This window comes from Cibotium barometz, chromosome 4 (genome assembly GCF_041138505.1).
Source record: "Cibotium barometz isolate CiBa-2024 chromosome 4, ASM4113850v1, whole genome shotgun sequence".
Taxonomy (NCBI): domain Eukaryota; kingdom Viridiplantae; phylum Streptophyta; class Polypodiopsida; order Cyatheales; family Cibotiaceae; genus Cibotium; species Cibotium barometz.
Genome location: NC_141049.1, coordinates 62,100,402 through 62,124,215, shown reverse-complemented (window position 1 = coordinate 62,124,215; position 23,814 = coordinate 62,100,402). Strand labels below are relative to the sequence as shown.

At 49.7% G+C, this 23,814-nt stretch overlaps 1 pseudogene across 1 annotated transcript in view; it reads left to right on the top strand.

The window, feature by feature from the left end:
• The window catches only part of LOC147639477 (zinc finger protein CONSTANS-LIKE 9-like), a 29,696-nt pseudogene extending 7,091 nt beyond the window's left edge, over window positions 1-22,605 (top strand). Inside the window, exons 3-5 of the transcript XR_015264950.1 lie at window positions 20,831-21,079; window positions 21,203-21,549; window positions 21,633-22,605. The product of XR_015264950.1 is annotated as a zinc finger protein CONSTANS-LIKE 9-like (transcript). The remainder of the gene's footprint in view (window positions 1-20,830; window positions 21,080-21,202; window positions 21,550-21,632) is intronic.
• Window positions 22,606-23,814: the final 1,209 nt, after the last annotated feature.

The following is a 23,814-nucleotide window of genomic DNA, read 5'->3' as shown; positions in this document are numbered from 1 at the left end:
TTCTAGCATCCACTATCGAGGAGCCGCCACTTCTTGGAGATCCAGAGGAGTCTGATGATGATTCCCAAACTATCATTCCAGTTGATCCAGCTCAGTCATCACAGGAGGTTGAGCCCGCAGCTGGAGACAGGAGGCTCCACGATCTGTTCGAGTACCTAGGTGGTTGTTAGACACCCTTCGGGAGTCAGGTGTCACGGAGCTATGTCAGAATATGCAGCGGAAATGATAACCAAACTTGGGTAGACAAGAGCAAGTAGATTGCAGAAAATAAACAGCACAAGAAACACAGAGAGATAGGTGTGTAAACTCTTCTCTATACATAAGATCCCGAGAAAACTGAATGAGGAAGTGGTGGGGGCAAGGGGCCTTTATATACATCCCTGGGAGAGCAATTGGCCATCATATAAAGTGCCCACGACTGCTGAATAATGTCCACGACTGCATAAATGCAGTCGGCCAGCAGAGTGATGCCCACGATTGAGAAAGTACAGTCGACCAGCTGTCCAGTAGCCCACGACTGACCTGTGTGCAATGGCCCAGCACTGGAGTGCTCCTGGCACCCTCTGGCAACCCTCCCCACCACTAGGAAAAATGGGAAAAAATAGGAAAAAATACGGGGAGTGTGGAAAAATGATAAAACACCTTATACAGGGCGGGCACACCCACAACAGAGGCCGTGGTGTATGAATACAGACAGGAGATGACTTCTAACACCCCCTCTCAGCTCTTGGCTGTGAAACCAACCCAAGCGTAGCCTGAGGTAGAGACTTCCTGAAGAGGTCCGCCGCATTGTCCTCCGTCGAACAATAAAGTAGCAAGATGTCACTAGCCAAGATCTTCTCACGTACAAAGTGATACTGTATCTCTATATGCTTGGTCCGGGCATGGAAAACCGGGTTCCGAGCAATAGCTATACAACTCTGGTTATTGCACTGGATGACTGTGGGCTCTCTGCAGCCATACAACCTCACAAGCAGCACCACAAGCAGCCCGATACTCTGCCTCTGTCGAAGAAAGGGCAATAGTTGGCTGCCTCTTGCTGCTCCAAGAAACTGCTCTTGAGCCGAGGGTAAAACTGTATCCTGAAGTAGATCTCCTCGTGTCTGGATCTCCTCCCCAATCTGAGTCACTCCAACCTTGGAGCTTGACTCCATTCCCTCCTGTGTAAAAGAGTCCCAAATCCTTCGTACTCTGCAGATACCGCAAGATCGACAATCCTGCGTCCCAATGAGACTTCAATGGCGTCTGCATAAAAGAGCTCAACAGCCCCATGGAGAAGCTCAAGTCCAATCTGGTGTTCAGCAACCAGATCAATGAACCAACCAACTTCCGGTACTGCGAGGCATCAACTGGCTCACAAGGATCAGTAACGGTTAACTTTGTGTTCGGGTCCATCGGCGAAGTAATAGGCTTGCAGTTCTCCATGCCAAAGGCCTCAAGCAACTCATGAACATACCGCTGCTGAGAGACGAAAAACCCCCTCTGGGTCTGCCAGATCTCCAATCCCAAAAAGAAGTGGAGTAAGCCTAAGTCGGTCATCTCAAACTCCTTTGACAAGGCAGCCTTCGTCACTCCAATGTGCTCCACATGACCGCCGGTGAGAATGAGATCATCCACATAAAGGATGATAAGTGTGACCATGCCGCGTTCTCGAAAGAGATACAGGTTTGGATCTGCAACCGATCTCTGAAATCCAATCCGAATAAAGAAGTAATCAATCTTCTGATTCCAAGCCCTGGGAGCCTGCTTAAGACCATACAAGGCCTTATGTAACCTGTAAACCATCCCTTCCGATCTTGGAACAATAAATCTTGGAGGCTGCTCAACGTACACCTCCTCCTGCAGGTCACCATTAAGGAACGCAGAGTTTACATCCATTTGATACACGGGCCACCTCTGAGAAGAAGCAAGGGCAAGAACGGTCCGAATCGTGGACATCCGCGCTGTTGGTGCAAAGGTATCCTCGTAGTCGATGCCTGGCCGCTGAGCATAACCTTTAGCCACAAGTCTGGCTTTGTGTTTGTCCACCGACCCATCAGACGCATATTTGGTCTTAAAGACCCATTTGACACCAATGACAGACCGCTTCGACGGCCTCGGTACCAACTCCCAAGTGTTGTTCTTCTCGATGGCATCAAGTTCCACCTGCATGGCTTTCCTCCAAGTATCTTGTGAAAGGGCTTTCCTTACGGAAGTGGGCTCTTTATCCCGCATGATACGAGACATCAAAGCATAGTTCACCTGAAGAAGCTCCGCCGTGTTGCTTTTATCTCGGACTCGATGTGATCTTTGAGGGCTGTCGTCTGTGGTCCACTCGGAGGGTAGCTCCGTGACACCTGACTCCCGAAGGGTGTCTAACAACCACCTAGGTACTCGAACAGATCGTGGAGCCTCCTGTGGTCGCGGGGGCTCAACTCCAGCTGCGGGCTCAACCTCCTGTGATGACTGAGGTGGATCAACTGGAATGAAAGAATGGGAATCATTATTAGACTCCTTTGGATCTCCAAGAAGTGGCGGCTCCTCGACAATGGATGCTGGAACATGCTCGTCAAAGACCACATCCCGGCTGACAACAATCTCGTTCCTCTCTGGATCATACAACTTGTATCCCTTGGAAAGAGAGTTATACCCCACAAATACCAGCTTGCGGGACTTGGAGTCAAGCTTCCCCCTCTGCTTCTTCGGAATATGTACATATGCGTCACTCCCAAAGACACGGAAGTGCGAGACATCGGGTTTCCTGCCAAAATATGCCTCAAATGGAGTCATATGGGGTACAGAAGTCGTCGGAGAGCGGTTAATGGTATTGGACAGCCGTTGCCATAGCCTCACCCCAAAGTGGACGAAGAAGATCACGATGCTCCAGCATGGTCCTCGCCATCTCCACCACAGTCCTCTTCTTTCGTTCAACAACTCCATTCTCCGAAGGCGATCCGGTATTGGGCAATTCCCTTTTGATGCCATGATTTGCACAAAACCTGAAAAATAAAGTCGAGGAGAATTCACCTCCTTTATCAGCCCTGAGAGTCTTAACGTGATATCCAGACTCTTTCTCCACCATCACGTGCCAATCCTTGAACCGAGCAAAAGCCTGGTCCTTTTGGGAAAGAAAGTAGACCCACGTGAATCTGGTACAATCATCAACAAGCAGCATGAAATAGAGAGATCCTCCCAAAGATGGTATCTGTTGAGGTCCACACAAGTCAGTGTGAATCAACTCCAATGGTTTCAAAGCCCGCCTGGAAGCCTCGGAAAGGATTCCCTGTGTTGCTTACCACGTATGCAAGAGCTGCAACGTCCTTGCCTACTACCAACATCTGGCAAGCCAACCACCATCTGGTCCCGGAAGGCGCGCCTCAAAGCATCCACATTTAAGTGGCCAAAACAAAAGTGCCACAAATCTCCGACCTGAGAACCTGTCAATGAGGAGAGTGCAGAGAGCTTGTAGATGCCATTCTCCACACCGCCTTCCCAAACAACTTTGCCTGTCTCACGGTCCCTTAGAGCAACTGAATGCTCCTCAAATTCCACCCGAAAGCCAGTCTTGCATACCTCATGCATTGACAGAAGATGAAAACCCAGAGCAGGGACATAAAGAACACGGGAAGCATGCTTGCCCCCCTTGCCGTCGGGAATAATCTCCATCCGGCCCTCACTATGTATCGGAATAGTGGAGTTATCGCCAATAAAGATACGACCTGACTGCCGTTTCAGATCCAGAAAGAAGTCATGGGATGGAGTCATGTGCCTGGAAGCACCACTGTCGAGAATCCATTCCCGGGTATCCTTCGCGGTGAAGCCAACTGCCTCCTCGCTCGAAGATGATGAAGCATCGGAGCCCACCATCTCTAAGTGCACAAATGCCGGAGTCTTTGCAGCTGAGGCTGAGGAATCAGCACTCTTTACGGTCCGCTTAGGGCACTTCCTCCAGTAGTGGCCTTTCTTTTTTTTTCCGAGAAAAGATCCTTTCATTAGTTATGTAAAAAAAACGCCCGTAGGGCTACAAAAGAGATCTCTCCTGCTCCTAACAGAGAGAAGAGCAGTGAATACATCAAGGCAGCCCGGGAGACTCTCCCTGGGTGTTGCAAAATACAAGCATCAGTCTAACGGACTGAGCGGCTAAATCATACACGGGGGGGGGGAAAGAGCCAAACAGGTGGCCTGTAGTGCCAACGGGGGGATCCCGTGTGAAGGGTGTAGAACGGACCACAGCGCCAAGTGGTATGGAAGGCCTGGCGCCGTAAAATCGCCTCATCCGATGCGGTCGTACTGTCCTCGCAGGGTGTGGATCAACTCCTGCCAAATCCCCCGAACAGTCTCTGCTGGTGGCTCTAATCTCCCCTCAAAGGCCGTGAAGCACCGGGCCCTCCAGGTGAACCAGATGGTGAGGCTGCTGAGGAGCTCCCATCGTAGATCCCTCTCCTGTGTCCAGCTGGCGGACGAGAAATCCGGTGCCGGAACCAGGCGAGGCTGGCCCCTAATAAATCTGATGGCCTGACTGCCCTGCTCCATCTCATAGCCCATAGCAGGCCCTGACGAAGTCGACCAAGCAGCGGCACCCCACGTAAACATACCCTCTGGAGAGAGGGGGGCTAGAATACGCAGCATCCGCAGCCAAATCTGCTGTGCCTGAGGGCAGTCCCAAAGGCAATGTCTCTGTGTCTCCATAGGGTGGCCGCATCGGACGCAGGCCGCCGGAAGACCGCTGTAAACAAGCCAAGTGCCAACTGCTGAGCCCCTGTGGGCGACCAGCCACTGAAAAGCCGAGATCCTGCGGGCCTGTCGACTAGCCCAAAGCCGAGCCCAAAAATCCTCCAGGAACTCCTGTGATAGTCCCTGCAATCGCCAATGCCCCGCTGCCGCTGGAGAAACCGTCCTCCTCGCCGTCAAAATATGCCGTCCCAGCCGAACAGTATACTGGAAAAATGTGATCTCTGTGGCCTCAAGGGATGCATAAGGATCATGCCACTCGTACTCTCCGGGGTCCCACTGTAGCCGGGCCAAGGGGCGCGCTGCATATGCCCATATACGCCAATCCGGGAGCACGTCAGCAGGGTCGGGGTCAATATGCCACTTCCGAGAAGCGGCAGCCACTACCCGAATCCTCTGAAAGGTGCACTCTGCAACCAAAGGCGACTCCACCTCCACTCTCTGGAGTCGGCCCTCATCCTGAATCTCATAATAGAGGCATCTGCCGTCCTCAGTGCTAGCTCTGACAGCAATCAGGATCTCCAACTGTGTAAAGGCTCCCATCCACCGTGGGGCCACTGGCTCGAGAGGTGTGAACCACTCCTCTGTAAGTGCCTCCTGAATATCATCCCTCATAATCAACCCCCCTCTGAAGTGGCTCAGCCTCTCCACCTGGGTCTCCTCTGGTAGACTGCAGAAAGCCTGCCAGTCTCCAAAACTACGAGCTGGGCCTGCCGGCTAAAGGTCCCCAGGCTAAACGAGGCCGAGAACCCAGCATATGACCCTGCTCTGTACGAACCGCTGGGCTCCAGATAAGCGGCTGCCTGGCCCGCTCCTCAACACAAGACGGAGGCCGCTGAGAGAGCCCCGGTCTCAGCAGCTCCCAAGCTCTCAGGATACTCAAAGCAAATCTGTCCTCCCATCCTCTACTGAGGCCTGTCCTCCTCATCTCTATGAATATCCAGCGAATCTCTGGTGCCCAAGTACCCCCTGCAGGAGGCGCCCGGGCCTGCAGTCGCTGCAAGAGGAGCTCTTTCCAAGGCTCAGCGCTTGGAAGCAGCCCCCGAACAATAAGCTTCCCCAATAAGGCTCTACTCTGATCGACTGGATCTATAATGCCCAAACCGCCCTGAGCCAGCGGAAGTGTAATAACTGCCCATGCAACCTTTGCCCGAGCTGGCTGACCGTCCCGCCCAGACCACAGAAAGTTCCTGATCAGCCTCTGTACCTGGCTGATGCAAGAGCTCGAGAAAATCCAGCAAGACGTAATGTACCACATAGTCGCTAACAGCACCTGATTTGCCACCACCACCCTCCCAGCCAAGGATAGTCGAGCTGTACTCCAATACAATAGCTTCTTCCGAATGCTCAGAAGAAGCGGGGCAATCTGCTGCTCAGATGACAAATCGAGGCCGATCTGGCATCCCAAGTACCGCACTGCTGTGCCGGGAGGAATCCATCTAAAGCCGGGGTCCGGACTCCATGCCGGAGTGGGAGCACTACTGATCCAAAAGGCCACTGTCTTGCGCCAATTGATCAATGCTCCCGAAGCTGCACTAAAGACCTGGAGCGACTGCTCTGCCCGAATAAGATTGGCCTCTTGGCCATGCAAAAATAAGCCCGTGTCGTCTGCAAACTCAGCATCAAGCAAATCCTCCCCCCGGACTGGGAGCTGAAGTCCTCTCAAACCAACCTCCTCTGCCGTCAAATACATACTCATAGCCTCCGCAAAGAAGAGAAAAAGGAAAGGGGCGAGAGGACACCCCTGACGGACTGATCTGGTCAGCTCAAAACTCGGCCCCCGACCTCCTGCAATCAGCACCTGGCTGCGAGCTGTGGAGTACAAAGCTGCCACCCCTCTGATCCATCCTGGCTCAAAGCCCAGGCGTAGCATAGTGCCCTCTAAGAATCCCCAATCAACTCTATCGTATGCCTTCTCAAAATCGAGAAGCATCACGACCAAGTCCTCGCCAAGAAACCTAGCTCGGGCCGTCGCCTCCCAGAAAGTAAAGATGTTGTCAAGGATACTGCGCTCCTTGACAAATCCTGTCTGAGTAGCATGAATCAACTCCCCCAGGAAGGGCTGGATCCTCAAACTCAAGGCCTTTGCCAAGACCTTGTAGACAGTATTGAGGATCGTAATAGGCCTCCAATGCCGAATATCATCTGATACTCCCTCTCCCTTGGGGATAAGATAGATCAAGCCCTCGGAAAAGCTCTGCGGCATCACCCCAGTGTCCAAAACATGCTGAAAGCCCCTGCGGAGGCCTGGCCCCAAAAGGTCCCAATAGCGCATAAAAAAGGCCGGCGTCAGTCCGTCCTCCCCTGGGCAACTATGTCGCGGCAGGACCCTCAAGGCCTCGGCAAGCTCAATCTCTGACAAAGGCGCACCTAGAACTGTGCGCATATGGTCTGTGACCCTCCTCTGCACATGGGCCCACACAGTCTGTCTGCATACATCTCGATCCTCAGTGGCTGGCTCCGCTGAAAGCAAGTCACGATAAAAAGCAGTGGCAATGGCTCTGATCTCCCCGAGCTCAGTAGCTATCGATCCATCCGGTCTACCAAGCTGGCGAACCCCTGCTCGCGCATGACGGGGTCCAGTGATCTCAAAAAACTCCCCAGTCACTCTATCACCAAGCTGTGTCCACTGAGAGGCCTGACGACGATAGTAAAACTCATGTCTCTGCTCCTCTGCCTCTCTAACCTCCTGGCGTGCCTGGCTCAGCTGGGACGCCACCCACTCACATGCAGGCTGCTGCTCCTGAAGGCGCTGTAGCGAAGCAAGGCTGCGTCTCAGCCGTTGCTCCCGCTCGCGAATCTCTCCCAGTCGTGTCAAAGCTGCAGCGTGTAGAAAAGAGCTAAGATCAATGAGTCCCTGGGCACACTGGCCCGCTGCATCCTGGTCAGAGCACTGACTATCATGCCAGATCCTCTCAATGTCCTCAGCGAGACTGGGGTCTGCAAGTACCCTCTCTGGGATCCTCAACTGCAAGCTGGGCTCCCGTGTCCCCTCCTCCAAAGTCAGTATAACTGGCGCATGATCTGAAAATGAGGTGCCAGCAAGAATGCCGACGGAGCCCCCTCGCTCCCCCAACCAATCGCCCACATAAAAGCGATCAATCCGAGATAGATTAGTCCCTCCCTGCCGGCGATCCGACCGAGAGAAACTGAGACTGTCCTGAGACTGGGAGAAAGCCCCATGCTGCCATGCATCAGTGATCCTCAGTGTCATACAAAACCGGTCCCAAGCTGCAAGCTCCGTGCCGTGCACTGTAACATGACTGCCTCCCACCCTATCTGCCGGGTCCTCAAGCATGTTGAAGTCTCCCCCAACACACCAATGTGCGGCCTCTGGCAATGCATCTGTAACCTGAGTCCAGAACTCTGCTCTGGCACTAGCATGATTGGGCGCATAGATGTTGAGCACACCCAATAGCTCATCATGCATCCTCAGAATGACATACTGTGCTCTACCAGGCACAATGATCCCTCGATCCACAATGGCCTGCCACCATGCATCTGCAATAACCATGCATACTCCTCCCTGTCCACCCAAAGGACCAAACCCTGCAGACCAGAAAGTGTCCCATCTACCAGGCATCACCGAACCATATCTCCGGATCCTGCTCTCACCCAAGTGGTGCTCCTGCATCATCAGAATGTCAATGCTGCCACCAACCAGGCATCTCTGTAGCTCCTGCCTCAAGCAGCCTCGATAGCGTATAAAGTGTGCTCCGCCAAGGCCCTGTACATTCCATGAGATGATCCTCATGGATGTCATACTGAGGTGGGTGCTGTCTCAGCCGTGCGGCGGGCCTTCGCAAGCGGCTTGGATGGAGAGTAGTCCCCATCCGAACGGCTGCGAGTCTGCCCACCCGGTGTACTGCAAGAATCCCGGATCAGACGCCAGTGGCTGTGACCCATGGCGACTGCCTCCTGCTCTGACATAGTAACCTCGTGAATACTCACATATCCTGGGTCGCGTGCCAGATCTGCAACTATGCGCACGACCAAATGCCGAATCCCGGATGTATCCACACTCCCGGGATCCAAGACAAAATGAGCCAACTCCCAAAGTCGGCCTAGCACATCTGTAACCTCCAAATCGCTCATGTGATGAGAAAACTCAACTGCCTGAGCCTTCAACGTGCTGAGAGCGAGCTCTAGAGTCCACTCCCGGTCACAAGGTCCACATAGAGGGAACGAGAAGGCCACCGCTGAGTCTAGTGCCTCCTCCCCGCGGGCCGGAGGTATCACTACATGCACTCGGATGGGTGCTGGCTCATGGGGGCCCTCTGCTCCAAAAAGCCGTGTGAAGGTATAATCAAACGCCGCCGAGCGCTGTCGAATGCCGAGGCGACTCAGCCGACTGCGGATAGATGAAATCCGTGAGGCCCTAATCGGCATAGGTCTCCTCTGTGGTGCTCGAGCGAGGTCAGTGCTCAGCGCCCTCCGGACTGCAGGTGAGCGCCAGGGAGCTGCCAGGACCTCCCGGGAAGGCGAGGCGGGCGGAGGGGGAGGAGGGGGAGGCGAGGGAGGAGGAGAGGGAGCCGCTGCCGAGACCGGAGCGGGGGCGGGAGGAGGCGATGGTGGAAGCGAGGCGGTGGGAGGGGATGGGTGTGGGGGAGGTGAAGGAGGGGGAGCTGGCATCTCCTGGTCCTCGGTCGCTGCAGGGGTCTCCTCCTGAAGGGGAGCAAATCTGTTCCTCACGGGAACCCAGTGAGGCTGAGACTGTGGCTGCTGCTGCAGCGGTACCTGGGCGTGCTGCTGTGACTGTCTCCCTCGACGGCGCCCCTGTCCAGGCTGCCACTCCGAGGTCTCTGTGGCCTGAGCAGGTGTCCCTGAGGCAGCCTGCCGAGCCGAATCTGTGGGCGGGCCATCCGTGGCCTGCTGCTGTGGTGAGGGCCGAGGTCTCCTGCGAGGGCAGGCCTTGGCCAAATGACCGACCTGCCTGCAAATGAAGCACTGGTTCGGGAGCCCCGAGAACTCCACTCTCTGATCTATCCACCCCCCCCCCTATCCTAGGTAGCTGAATGACCTTAGGAAGGGAGGAGATGTCAGATACCAACACTCTGACCGAAGGTAGCCCCGCTGCTCTGGCCACCACTGAAGCTGCTGAGGGGCCCGTCTCAAGAACCGAGCCCACCAATGCTCCGAGCCTGGAGAGGAGCGGAAGATACTCCCGGCGGAGACCAGGGAAACAAACTGTAATATGGAAGAGGCGCTCTCCCTGCTCCGCCGCAGCTGGGTCAAATCCATGCTGCCAAGGCCTGAAAAAAGCCCGAGCACCCCTGATATCCAGAGGACTCATGGCAAGGACCTTGGCAACGCTCTGGGCGGCCTCGAACTCGATCTGATAATGTCCCCGGCCCAAGAGCTGTACATCAAGGATCTTGCCCACATCTGCAAGAAGGCGAGCCTGAAGTAGATCCCTGATCTCCCCTCTGCTGGGGCGAGTGCCGACTATACGGCAGATGGTGGAGTGAGCCTGAAGGCGTTCCACCTCTGCGGTGAGGCTCGCTTCCTCTTCCGGCGAAAGAGAGAGCCTGATGGGGATGACCTCGGGGGCGGGCGAGGGGGCTGCGGAAGAGTCCCTCTGAGGCGAGGCGGGAGGAGTCTCCATCAGAGTCTGAAGCTCAAGCGAAGGCGAGGCGAAAGCGGAAAACCTGCAAGAAGCGGGCTGCACACCAAGAGGCGGAAAGACGGATGACGATGAGGGGAAAAAATCAAAAAACCCCCAAGGGGTGAAAAGCAGCACGACAGAGGAGGGAGGGGGGGGGCGGCGACAACGCGAGAAGGAGGGGGGGGGGGCGCTGCTGAATGGAGGCGGGCGAGAGGAGGCGAAGAGGCGGGGGGGATGGCGAACAGGCGGCAGCGGGGGGGGGATGGCGAACAGGCGGCAGCGGGGGGGAGCAGGCGGCAGCGGGGGGGGATGGCGAACCAGTAGTGGCCTTTCTCGCCACAATCATTACAAGATCTTTTGGCCTTCAGCTTCTCTCGTTCTGGATCAAGCTTCTTCTCAGAAGACTTCTCTGGTGAAGCCTTCCCTTTGCCCTTGTTGTTGTTCCGGCCTTTCGACCGTTGGCCAGTTAAGGCCTCCGAACCTCCGCCGTGAGGTAAAATCTATGTTCCTTAATGGTGACTTGCAGGAGGAGGTGTATGTTGAGCAACCTCCAAGCTTTGAGGTTCCGGGATCAAAGGGGATGGTTTACAGGTTATGGAAGGCCTTGTATGGTCTTAAGTAGGCTCCCAAGGCTTGGAATCAGAAGATTGATTCCTTCTTTCTATGGAAAGGTTTTAAGTTGCAGATCCTAACTTGTATCTCTTTTGAGAACGTGGTATGGTCACTTTGATTATTCTTTATGTTGATGATCTTATTCTCACTGGTGGTCATGTGGAGCACATAGCTGTGACGAAGGCTGCCTTGTCAAAGGAGTTTGAGATGACTGACTTAGACTTACTCCATTTCCTCTTGGGATTGGAGATTGGGCAGACCGAGAGGGGGTTCTTTGTTTCTCAGCAGCGGTATGTTCATGAGTTGTTGGAGACCTTTGGGATGGAGAACTGCAAGCCTATTTCTTTACCGATGGACCCGAATACCAAACTTATCTTAATGATTCTTGTGAGTAGGTTGATGCCTCCTTGTATCGGAAGCTTGTTGGTTCATTGATTTGGGTGCTAAACACCAGATTAGACTTGAGCTTTCTAGTGGGGCTATTGAGCGCTTTCATGCAGACACCTTTGAAGACTCATTGGGATGTAGGATTGCGGATCTTGCAGTATTTGCAAGGTACGAATGATCTTGGACTCTTCTATGACACTAGAGGGGGAATGAAGGAACGAGTCAGACTCCAAGGTTGGAGGGACTCAGATTGGGGAGGAGATCCAGACACGAGGAGATCTACATCAGGCTACGAATTTACCCTTGGCTCAGGAGCTATTTCTTGGAGCAGCAAGAGGCAGCCAACTATTGCCTTGTCTTCTACTGAGGCAGAGTGCCGGGCTGCTTGTGGTGCTGTTAGAGCGGAAGCATACAAGCACTAGATTGTGCTGAGAGAGAGTGCAAGAGAGAGAGATATGAAGCAACTATGCTGAATATACTGCAACGAAGCAATCCCGAGCAAGAGACATAAAAGATCTCATAAGTGAGGGATACAAAAGAGGACTAGACTATGAAAAAAGAGGGAGGCAAGCCCACCCATAAACAGGTAAAGTAGGGCTAGCCGACTGGACAACTAGACCTGGCCCGATTGGACAACATGAAGCTAGCTGACTAGACATCAATCACCTGACCTGGGAAAAATTATGGAAAAATAGGGTGGCTAGCCCACAACCAAGGGCCATGAAAAGGGATCAAAAGGGGACACCATAAATGGGTAGAATGTGGGGATTAATATGCTAACACTCCCTCTCAGCACCAGATATTGAAGAAACTCCGAGAAGTGGAAGATGTCATCCTCTGTCAATGACAAAAGAATGCAGCAACAACAGGTACTAGGAAAGCTCCATAAGCAATCTCCTCAGCAACTCAGCTACAAAAGCAATAGAACAAGCTACCAGGTACATTGCTTCTCAAGAAGAAAACAACCATGTAGGCTACGTCGTGCTGCTCCAAATATCGGTGCCAAACCCAAATGTAAACACAGTGCCACAGAAATCCCTAGAAGCTTGGAGCTGCAAGAAGAAAATACCCTCAAAAGGAGTAGAGTCTATATTCTCCAACTGTGTACCAAGAGTAGCCAAATGCTGTACAATAGCACCCTCCTCGAAGGTCGGCATCGCCAGATGTAAGAACTCAATTGCCCCCTCTGAAAATTGATGTCTGGACTCCACAAGCCCAACCAAATCCAAATCCCAAACCTTCAATCCTTGAAGTACCACTGTCCCCTAGGCACGGTCACGAACACATCTGACCACAATCTAGAATCCTCACACAGAGTAAGGGAAATAGGAACATTCACAGTCGTGGTAACTGAAGTAGTAGTAGCCTCCTCAATAGCATCACACAGCGTAGAAGCAGGCTCCTCCATAGAAGGCAAAGGGACCAGCAACACACCATTCACACCACCATTGAGGAGGAGAAGATGAGGCATGCCCGCTGCCTCAACATTCAAGTCACAGGTATAGCTGAGACACTCGACTCCACTCCCGAGAAAGATGGACAGCTTCTATGCATGAAGCTCGGCTATAGAGAAGAGGACCCTCTTCCCTTCACCAAAGCATGGAGAGCCGGGAAAGACTCAACACGCAAGCGAGCCCTCATCCTACAGTTTGCAGGAGAGATGGAGAGGGTCACCTTCATGAGAAAGAGGGTGATTCTACGAGGATTACAGGGATATCCCATCTATTTGGATGATGACCTTACAAGGATCCAGATAGAACACGTGAAAACATGCATGCTGAGAGTCCTATGTTGGGTTTTATGCCGTGTATGCACCCAGAGGAGTGCTAGTGATCATCAATAGATTACTGGGGCACTTTTTACTTCAGTTAGTGGAGGTTTTTTCTCCCAGTTTTAGCTTAGTTTCACTTATAATAGTTTATAAGTGATTTGGTCCACCTGGCACACTTTATGGCCGGACCATGTGAACACATCTATTAGGTCACTTCTTTATGTGGCTATTGTACTTCACTTTTATCACAACTGAATACAAGAGCAGTCGTGTTCCTTCCTCTGCCTCTCACGTTTTCTGTTTGAAGTACCTCCAAACCCTAACCTAACTGCTGAGCTCCTTCATTTGGTATCAGAGCAGAGTTCGCCCAGGTCCGTACAGTTCGCTTGTTATCATTTCTGTTCATACAGCCAAGTTCGCCTAGTACCCGTCAGTTGCAGGTACAGTTGCTCTGCTCTGTACAGGCGCCTGCTTTGCTCCGTACAGTCACCCAGCCCCGTACAGTACCTGCAGGTGACCTAAACTTGCTGTCAGTTGCTCGCCCAGCTCCGTACAGAACCTGCTGCGGTGTACGTGCTTGCCCAGCTCCGTACAGTACTTGTCGACTGCTGTCTCCGTACTGTACCTGCTACGTGTAACTGCAGCTCTGTACATCCATCGTATAGTCGACCGAACCTGCACCGTACAGTCACCGTACAGTACTGTAGCTATACATTCATCCGTACCTGCACCGTACAGCAGTCAAGTACCTGCTGCGCATACCTGAAGCCAACCAGTCGACTGTAGTTTCCGTACAGTACCTGCTGCGTGTACCTGCACAGTACAGTCGACTGTACCTGCTCCGTACAGCAGACCAGAACCTGCAACGCCTGCTTCGAACTACTGTTTACCTACAGTCAACTTGTACCTGCAAAAATCACAGTTGTGGTAAGCTTTACAAGTTTTGAAATTTGGGTATTTTTCTCTGTGAAAATTTTCTGGCAGATACAGGCATATTTTCTTGCAAAGAAATCTCTACAGGTTTTTTGCAAGGTTTTGGGTGCAGTAACTTTGGGCATTTTGGCACTGCGTAAGCCATTTGTGCTGCTCTACTCAGTCAGTGGTGCATTGTGTTGCACACTCAGAGGATTGAGAGTGCAGGCATATTTGGGTTAGCTGTATTCAGTGGAGTACAGTTGCTTTCGGGGTTGTTGCTATTGGGGATGGCATGAACTCCTCCTTGTGGAGTTTTATGCTGAGAAATGTGCTCGTGGCAAAAGGTCTTTGGGATTTTGTTAGTGGTGATGAACCACGTCCAGGTCCATTGGCTACAGAGACTCCTCCCCAAGGGGGTGCTCGTGGACGAGGACAACAGGTACAGGCACCAGGTCAGCCACCATTGCCCGTTCAAAGAACAAATGCTCAGAAGACATGGGATGCCAGAGATGCACAAGCCTTGTCACTTATTGCATTGTCAGTACAGAGGTCTATTATACCTCATATTCGTTCAGCTGGCTCTTCATGGAATGCATGGGTGACTTTGGAGCATATGTATGCTGCTCGTAATGAGGCTCGGATCTCGTTTTTGAAAGAGAGCTGGAAAATCAGAAAATGCATCAAGGAGATGATATGTCTAGTCACTTAACAAGCTGCAGGATTTGAGATAGCAACTCATCAATGTGGATGAGATTATTCCTGAAACACAGCTTGTGTCCACCATCTTGAACTCTTTGCCAAGATCTTACTTGGCTTTTCATACCTCTTTGAACCTCCGCATGAGGAATGCTGTTGAACCCCTTAAGTATCAGGAACTTGTTTCTCTCTTGCTACAAGAAGCATAGTAGCAACGGAACGGGAACGGGAATGGAACGAAAGCACCACCTGGGGAACGGGAACGAGAAAAAGGGGGAACGGGAACGAGGGGGAACGGAAACAGGGAATGACCTAGATAATTCCTAGAAATGACGATAAATCTTAACATACAATGCTCATTTATATAACCAAATCAGAGACACACTAAAGTCTAGTGCACCATAATTTGCATGGCTAGATACTAACAGTGAATAGATCTCACAAGTCAAAATAAATTAGCCCACATCATACATGACATAAGTGACAAAAAGCACAAAATGTGGCCCACATGGCACAGCCTAGATAAAAGAAACAATCCAAGTCCAAAGTCCAAGCCTCAAGGTGACATGCAAATAGTAAGGAGATATCATGCATGGCTACTGCCAGTGATGCCATCAAGGAGATTATCATCTATGTCATCCAAGAAAGCCATATCATCAAGACCAACATCTGCAGCATCCAAATCTTCAATCCCATCCTGACCAGGATCTGCAAGTCCATGTGTCTCCTCATCATCCGAGGACTCCTCATCAAGCAATATAAACTTCTCTGGTTTGGGAGATGCCATATCACCAAGCAAGCGCAAATTAGCACTTACAAAAATCAAGTCATTGACTTGTTTTGTCCCAAATTTGTTCCTCTTCTTGGATGCAACATGGCCGAACACACTCCATAGCTGCTCAATCGGAGAGGAGCTTGCACCTTGAGATAAGATCCTTACTGCCAATGATTGAAGCTGTGGTGTACGAGCCCCATAATCCTCCCACCATAAAGCAGCCCCTATCTTAAACCTATCTCTCTGTGCATCAGCCGATCCAAACCTTCCCAACTTGCTGCGATAAAATCCAAGTTGGTCTTTCACCAACCTTCGTTTATCTGCATCACGAACCTGCCTAGAAAGCAATGTCTCCTAACCATCCATCACCTCATCATCGGCCTCTTGTCCACATCCTTGGAACTCGGGATCCAAGACATACGCAACAGCATGCATAGGAGAATGATAACCATTCCATCGTGCTTCACATAATTCTTGAACCTCTGCATATTTCTCATCAGATAAGCCCATTTCCCCTATTTTCTCGATCATTCGGTCATCCCCTTCATAAACCTTGCCAATGCATGGCTCCCGTCCATCTGCAATCCGCATCAAGCGCATGATCGGCTTCATCATAGCATTGAGAGTATTGACTTCATCCCAAAATGTGAAGTCTTGTATGGTTCTTGCAACCTCTATGCCGGCTCTTGACCGAGAAAGTGCCCATCCCATCGACTCATTGCATACAACCAACTGCTTCAAAGGCAATTGTGTTGGGGTAAAGGCGTTATGCCCACCCTTATAGTGTGTACAAGCCCATAAGTTATAGTACATAGTACACTTAGTACTTTTAATGTACTAAGTGCCCTATGTGTACTAGTGCAATATACATGTGTGATAGGGGAGTCACACACTCATGCCTCATGAGTTGACTTATCCCCACAACTCTCTCTCTCTCTCTCTCCCTTGCTTCTCTGTGTATGTCTCCCACATAACCTAACCCTAATTCCTTCTCCCATACAACTGGTATCAGAGCTAGTCACTCCTGGAGCTACCCATTTTCAGTTGTGCGCCTTCAAGCTGCTGGCTGCACTTCCGTTCAGACTGTCCCGTGAGGACTCATGCGTCCTGAGTGGTCGGTGTGGTGGTGAGACTCCTGTCGGTAGTGCGAAGTAGAGAGACCTCAGATGGGTCACAGCGCCCAACACTCACGAGTCACAGATCACTGATAGGATGGAGTACTATTGCAACAAAAAGATGAACTGACGGAGGACAGAGAGCAGTGTGACATAAACAACTCCGTCCGTAATGGCGTTGGAGCTACAGCACCTCGCACAGCAGTTTGTGAGTCCTCAGTGCTCTTAATGAGGCACGCCGCCTGCTGGCCGCAATAGTGACCACCACGGACGCTTCTGAGCAGCGAGCCGACTCCTCTCTTGAGTGACGAGTCATCACTCCCGACTCATGAGTCTCGTTCGTACCTTCCCCTTGACACTGGGCACTGACCCAGGGGCCTATTGTGACTCCTGTGTCTCGTGACGCCGGACAACCTGAGAGATCTTGCTGTCCTGTTGGGCGCTGCAAAACAGTGATAGGGAGTGGTTGAGGTCTGGCCACCGCAAGGTATAGCTGCGCATATACTAACGCCTGGCCACAAGGCGTAAAACTCTCGAGCGGAGGTGTAACAAAACGAGCGCAGGGCAGTACCCGTAGCAAATCACAAGAGTAGCAGTCCTGAAGCCCGTGCCTTCTTAGGCATCGTTCCCAGCAAGGAGCTCCCACCTGCACAGAACAGCAGCAGCATCATCACCCTCTTTTCCTGCAACAACAAAATTCAGCCTGCAAATTGAAGAAAAATCAGAAAATTACAAGGTATTTTCCTCAATTTTTTTTTTGGGATTTGCAATTGAGCAAGTACAATCAACAATTGAGCAGATACAGGTGTCGAATTGCTCAATTTTGAGCAAAATTGGCAAAATTGGGTGACATTGGTCACAATCAGGATCAATTTGCAGGACATTGGTCACAATCAGGATCAATTTGCAGGAAATTGGATGTCAAAATTTGGGGCTTTTGATGTAATTGTGCAATTAAGCACTCATACATGCTGTATGATGTGAAAAATCGCACATTTGGGCAAAATTGCAGCAAATTGCAGTGCAAATCAAGGGGCTTTTGTGCCGATTTGGTTGATTTGCATGCAGGCAATCGCATTTGATGCTGTGGATAATGTGTTGATGCCTTACAAGCACTCAATGTGCCTGTAAATCAAGGGGCTTTCATGTATTTGATGTATATGTGGCTAGGGGGAAGCATCGTGAACACTCTGGATGCCTTCATGTGCGTCAATGTACCATGTATGATCAGAAATTGATCTTAAATCAAGGGGCTTTTCAAGTTCGTATGCTTGTTGAGCTTGGCAAAGCAGCAGGCAAGACATTTATGCCTTGAATCCTCAAAAATCAGCTTGCAGTCAAGGGGCTTTTGCCCAATTTCTGTTCGGGACTGTTGTATGCAGCGTACGGGACTGTAAAAGTCTGATTTTCACTCATTTGGACAGCCAGGAGAGCATTTATTGCTATTGTACCTTCTGGTACAGATTTGGCACAGCTTTGTGCAAGTTTTGGCATGGCTGTACACTGTTTTGAGTGACCAAAAGGTTCAATTTCAGCTGCTGTACTTGCCGGTACAGGTTTGGTACATCATTGGTGAGCACTTAGTACTGCTGTACAGTACTTTGGAAGGGCAACAGAGCACATTTAAGGTGCTGTCCAAAATCTGCAGCAACCAGATTTTGGTGATTTCATCACATAAAGTGGGAGAAAAGTTGCATTTGTGCTTCCGCAGTGGGAGATAAAGCTTGGGAGAACAACTGTGAGCACTTTGTGTGCTTTTGGTGCAGTGTTTGCACATTTGCAGGGAGTCAGGCATTGACAGGTTGCATTTTGCTATGGCAACCACAGGTGAGAGCTCTTCATTGCTTCACATCAAGAAGCTTGAAGGCTCGCATAATTATGATATTTGGCAAACCCAGTGCTACAATGTGTTGCTCTAGAAAAAGCAGCACAAGCCTATCAAAGAAAGGGGTGTGATGCCCGCTTCTCTTACTGCTGAAGAGTGGAAGATATGGATGAGCTGGCAAGATCTACTATCATGTTGTCTGTGTCAGACTCATTACTTTTCAGCATTCGTGAAGAGAAGACAGCTTGGGGAATGTGGCAGAGATTGCAGGACTTGTATGCCCAACAAAGTGCCTCAAGCAAAGTGTATTGGTTGAAGAAACTCATAGGTCTTCAGATGAAGGAAGGGGCGTCTATGACAGCCCATCTAAATGAGTTTAATGGTATTGTCAGCCAGGTCATCAATCAAAAGTTGGCAATGGACGATGAGTTCAAAGCCACTTTTTTGTTATGCACTTTGCCAGAGAGTTGGGACACATTTAGGACAGCCACTAGCAATTCGAATGCTATGCTGTCATATGCAGATGTTGAGGGTGCTCTTCTTCAAGAAGAGATGAACAGGAAAAACAACTCTGTTGGAAAGTCCAATGCAATGAATGCACGTGGGAGATCCCAGCAAAGGGGGAAAAGCCAAGAAAGGGGAAGGAGCAAGTCTCGCTCCAAAAAGGATTTGGAATGCCATTATTGTGGCAAAAAGGGACACATTAAAAAGCAATGCTACAAATGGAAAAATGATCAAAAGGAAAAGGGAAAAGGCAAAGACAAAGACAAAGATGAAGCCAAAGATACAAAGCCAAAGGGCAAAAGTGGAGTCAAGATTGAAGAAGTCAATGTGTCACATGCAGGTGACAGTGAGGATGAAGTCCTATTCACGTCTTCACTTGATGCCCATTCACTCCTTGCTGGAGATGGTCATGGTATGCACTCATGGATCATTGATTCAGGTGCCTCCTTTCATGTCACAGGTTGCAGAGACTTGTTTGTCAGGTATACTGCTGGCAATGAAGGAGTAGTTTATTTGGGTGACAACCATGCATGCCAGATTCTTGGCAGAGGTGATGTGAGGCTTGTGTTTTCAGATGGCTCACAGCTTATGCTCCATGATGTCAGGCATGTGCCTGAGATCAAGAAGAACCTGCTTTCTACTGGACAGCTTGATGATGCTGATTATGTTACCACATTTGGTCGTGGAAAGTGGAAGATTAGTAAGGGCTCACTGGTTGTTGCCAGAGGCTCTAAGGTGGACACTCTTTACTTCATGCATGCTGGTGTTTGTCACCATGTTAATGTAAATGCAACTGAGCTGCCGGAATTCTCTATGTGGGATAGCCGGTTGGGACACATGAGTGTCAAAGGAATGGAGCAATTGTCTCGTTTTGGTTACTTGCCTTCTCTAAAGTTCTCAAGTTTTCAGTTTTGTGAGCATTGTATGTATGGCAGGCAACTCCAGTGCCCCACAAGAAAGCTCTTGGACAGAAAGATGCTCAGTTAGAGCTTGTGCATATAGATGTATGTGAGATGCCTCAGCTTTCTTTGGGAGGGGCAAAATACTTTGTGTCTTTTATAGATGATGCCACACGCAAGGTGTGGGTTTATCCTCTTCGTTTGAAGAGTGATACATTCTCAGTGTTTGAGAAGTTTGTTGCTCTTGTTGAGAATCAAACTGGCAAAACACTGAAAGCTTTGCGTTCCGACAATGGTGGAGAGTACATGTCCAAACAGTTTCAGGACTTTTGTGATGCTAAAGGCATCAAGAGGGAGCTCTCTACTCCTTATGATCCTCCACAAAACGGGACAGCAGAGAGGATGAACAGGACCATTCAGGAAAAGGTCCGTTCTATGTTGTCACATGCTGCATTACCTCATGGTTTTTGGGCTGAAGCTGTTATGACAGCCGTTCACCTTATAAACAGGTCACCTAACACGAGGCTTGGTGGGAAAGTGCCAGAGGAAGTATGGACAGGGAAGCCTCCGTCATACAAGCACTTGAGAGTGTTTGGTTGCGTTGCGTACGTGCACATACGCAGGGAAATGGGGAGAGACTGTGCAGTGTGCAGTCCAGATTGTGACATAGGTATCAAACAAAGAAAGAGAGAGAGAGAAGAAATAGACAAGCTTGCTGCCTTGCCTTTTAGATGAATGTAGTCACTGTGTGTACACTGTACAGTGTATACTGCAAGTCTGCAAGGGCTGGTTGCCTGGTTGGATTTGCCCCTAATTATTATTATTAGCTCGTGGCTATTATTTCCAATCCCACGCGAATCTAGACCTCCTCTTATCTCTTCTTATTGTTTATTCTTGTTGATTTTATATGCTTAGCATGCTGCCTGCATTATTTTGTCTTTCTTTTTTGAAAGTTAATCAGCTCTGGGGACCTCATATTGAAAGTTAATCAGCTTTTCTTTTGGTTGGGTGGTCAGCTCTGGGGACCTTATATTGAAGACCTTGGGACCTGCGAAGATGGTGTTATAAGCAGTGGTTTCAATATGTCTGATGTTGATCTCACATTCGACAATTATGAGGATATATTCTGTGGTTCTCACCTGCAGCCTCCCGAATTTGAAGGCTTAGTTTCTGCTTGTTCATCCATAGGACAGAGTGAATCATTTGCTGAGTCCAATGGTCACATGGAGAGTATTCCTGAGGGCAATCCATTGAATTCTCAAAGCGTTGGTCTTCAAAGCCTCCTTTTGTTTTCTATGTTGTGTTGTTAAAGCTATAAGACTACCCTGTGAAGGGATATCTGGTGACATGCCTTCATGATTGGTCTGATACAGTTTTTTGGTATGTAGGTTTGTGTGACAGGATCAATGGGCTCTCTTTCACCGAACTCTCAGCCTAAATGTGTAAAATCTATGGACTCATCTGAACCTGGCCAGAATCTAGGTATCGGGGCTGTGTATCAGAAAGCAGGTGGTAGTCTAACAGTGATGCGGCCCTCTCACTCAAGTCTCTCTCTTTCACTGTCAGGATTAAGTGGTGACAGTGGTGGTGGTGCTGATTATCTTGACTGCAGCACATCATCTGGCATTCTGAAAGGGGAACCCCCATGGGGGTCCATAAGCCCTGACGGTGCAACACTGGCTAAAGCAAGGGATCACGCCATGCTTAGGTACAAGGAGAAGAAGAAACACCGACAGTAAGTAACCCTCTGTGCATTATCCTTTAGTTTCACTCTTGCAATATATCCTCCGTCCAACTTTTTGGGCTTTGCTTGGACAGTTTTGAAAAGATGATCCGCTACGAGTCTCGGAAAGCTCGGGCAGACATCAGGAAGCGGGTGAAAGGCCGTTTTGTGAAGGCAGGAGAAGCCTTTGAATCTTGATTATGGCCCTCTAGCCATAACAAAGAGCTGTTGTGGAGTCTTTGTTCTACAACTTACCTTTTTTGGTTGGACTGTCAAGGACAAACAGTAGATGGCTTCTTCATTTGATCATATTCATGTCTTTCATACTAGATCCTGTAATAAGCAGCAAGATTCCTACAGTGCTAGTATTGGTAAATGGTAGAAAATAAGGGGTAAGGTGAACCTTTGTGCAGAGTCCCAAGAGTAAGATAACAATGATAGCACTACTGCTGAATGCTGAGGTTTTGCTCTTGGATCTCTGCACAATAGTATCGGTCATAAGATGCTGCAGTCTTCTCCAACGGTTGCTTTTTTGGAGAACTTGTTTCTTTATCCACACATGCTACAAAGCTCATGTGCAGTTTATTAAGCAGTGCCTTCAACACAGCAGCAGGTGTCATGAAGCTGTCTACTGGCAGTCATGGTCTCACTGTGATTTGTGCATGCAATATGATGGCATCCGTATACTGGCAGTGATGCTCACTGTGATTTGTTGGTCTGCTTGTACTATGAACAAAGAAGGTTCTTATATGAAGGATGCATGAGTTTCTCCAATGGCCAGTAGACTCGCTTGATCGTGGTGTAACAGTAGACATGGTTTCAAGTGTTTTTTGATGTCTTCCTGCATACATTCAGGATGGCATGTGTAAAGAAGCCTCCAGTATCTTGCCACTTTGAAGACATCATCGATATACATTTTCCACTGATTTTTGAAGGCATGAAGTGAAGCTCTTGAAAGGCTAGCTCGGAAGGACTAAAAGTCTTGTTAATAGAGGAGGATTGAAGCCTTGTTGATAGAGAAGCAAAAGTTATAAGTAAGCTTACAGTTCAATGTGTCTTTCAACCCCACCATATGCGTGCCTGCCCAACTTCTGTGTTTACTTGTCCAGGTATGTGTCTAAGTATAGCATTTCAGGATGCCATGCTAATAATATTGGAGGTAAGTATTGCATACACACACTCTCATCAAACCTCTGAATGGTAAGTAGCATGGAAGGCGTGTTGCAATAAGAATGAGCACTAAGCCTTAACTGTTTCTTGTTGATGATATGATTTATTGGAAGTGTTAGCTATGTGGCTGCAACGTTAGTTGTGTCTGCCCGGCCACGCAAACCATTGTTCTTGTTCTACCACTCAGTGGAGTCACATAAGCCGTGATCTCTCTTCGCGGTCAGTAGTGGGCTGCGTCCAATTTGGTTCTCAGCGTACATGTCTCATCTTCTAGCTCGAGCATCCTATTCTACAGCCTTTCCAAGGGGCAGATGACGAGGAGACGTCGTCAAGACTGGAATCCTAAATTAAGGCACCAAGATGTTGCTCCATTTGTTGGTACTCCCTTAATAGTTGAGGACACGGGGGGAGAAAATCGCTCTCTTTTCAAAGCTTTCTTTTAAGCTTTACACCTTCTTAGATATGAAAATTTCTCGTCTTAGCATGTAAGTCCTTTTCGACGATAATAGATAGTGCCCCAACTGGTTTTTTTCCATGCACCATATTAATCAATTTAGAATATAGCACAATTTTAAAAGGCTTTGTGATGGTTTAAAGTGGGGAAAAAACTCTCATGATATGCCCCTTTTTTTTGACAATTTTGTTGTGGTTGCATGCTTTGGTCCCCCCCCCCCCCCCCCCCCCCCCCTATCTCTCTGCGAGGCCCACACATCAAGAGGAGGCTAGTTGTGTGCTAATTTTCACTGAGCCACGCACATCATGGCTAGTCATGGTACTTACAATTCTATGGGGATAGTAGTATGTTCTCACATCTAGTAGGTGGACATCACTAACACATGGTTACAAAGATCATCACTCACACATGGTTACAAAGATCATCACTCACAGGGCTATGAGGTCACAGTGTATGGCATATATTTCCTAGAGCTAGGAGTTGCACATGGTCTTGTTATCTATAATGGCATGTCTTGATGGCCCTCCTCTCCGATGCCCTTATCCCCTTCTCTTGCTCAGGAGGTACTAGCATTGTTGAATACTTAATGGGATCTCCGGCTTTTGTCCACCTTCTCTCCAACTTCATCTTGCCACCCCCCTTTGAAGTCAGCC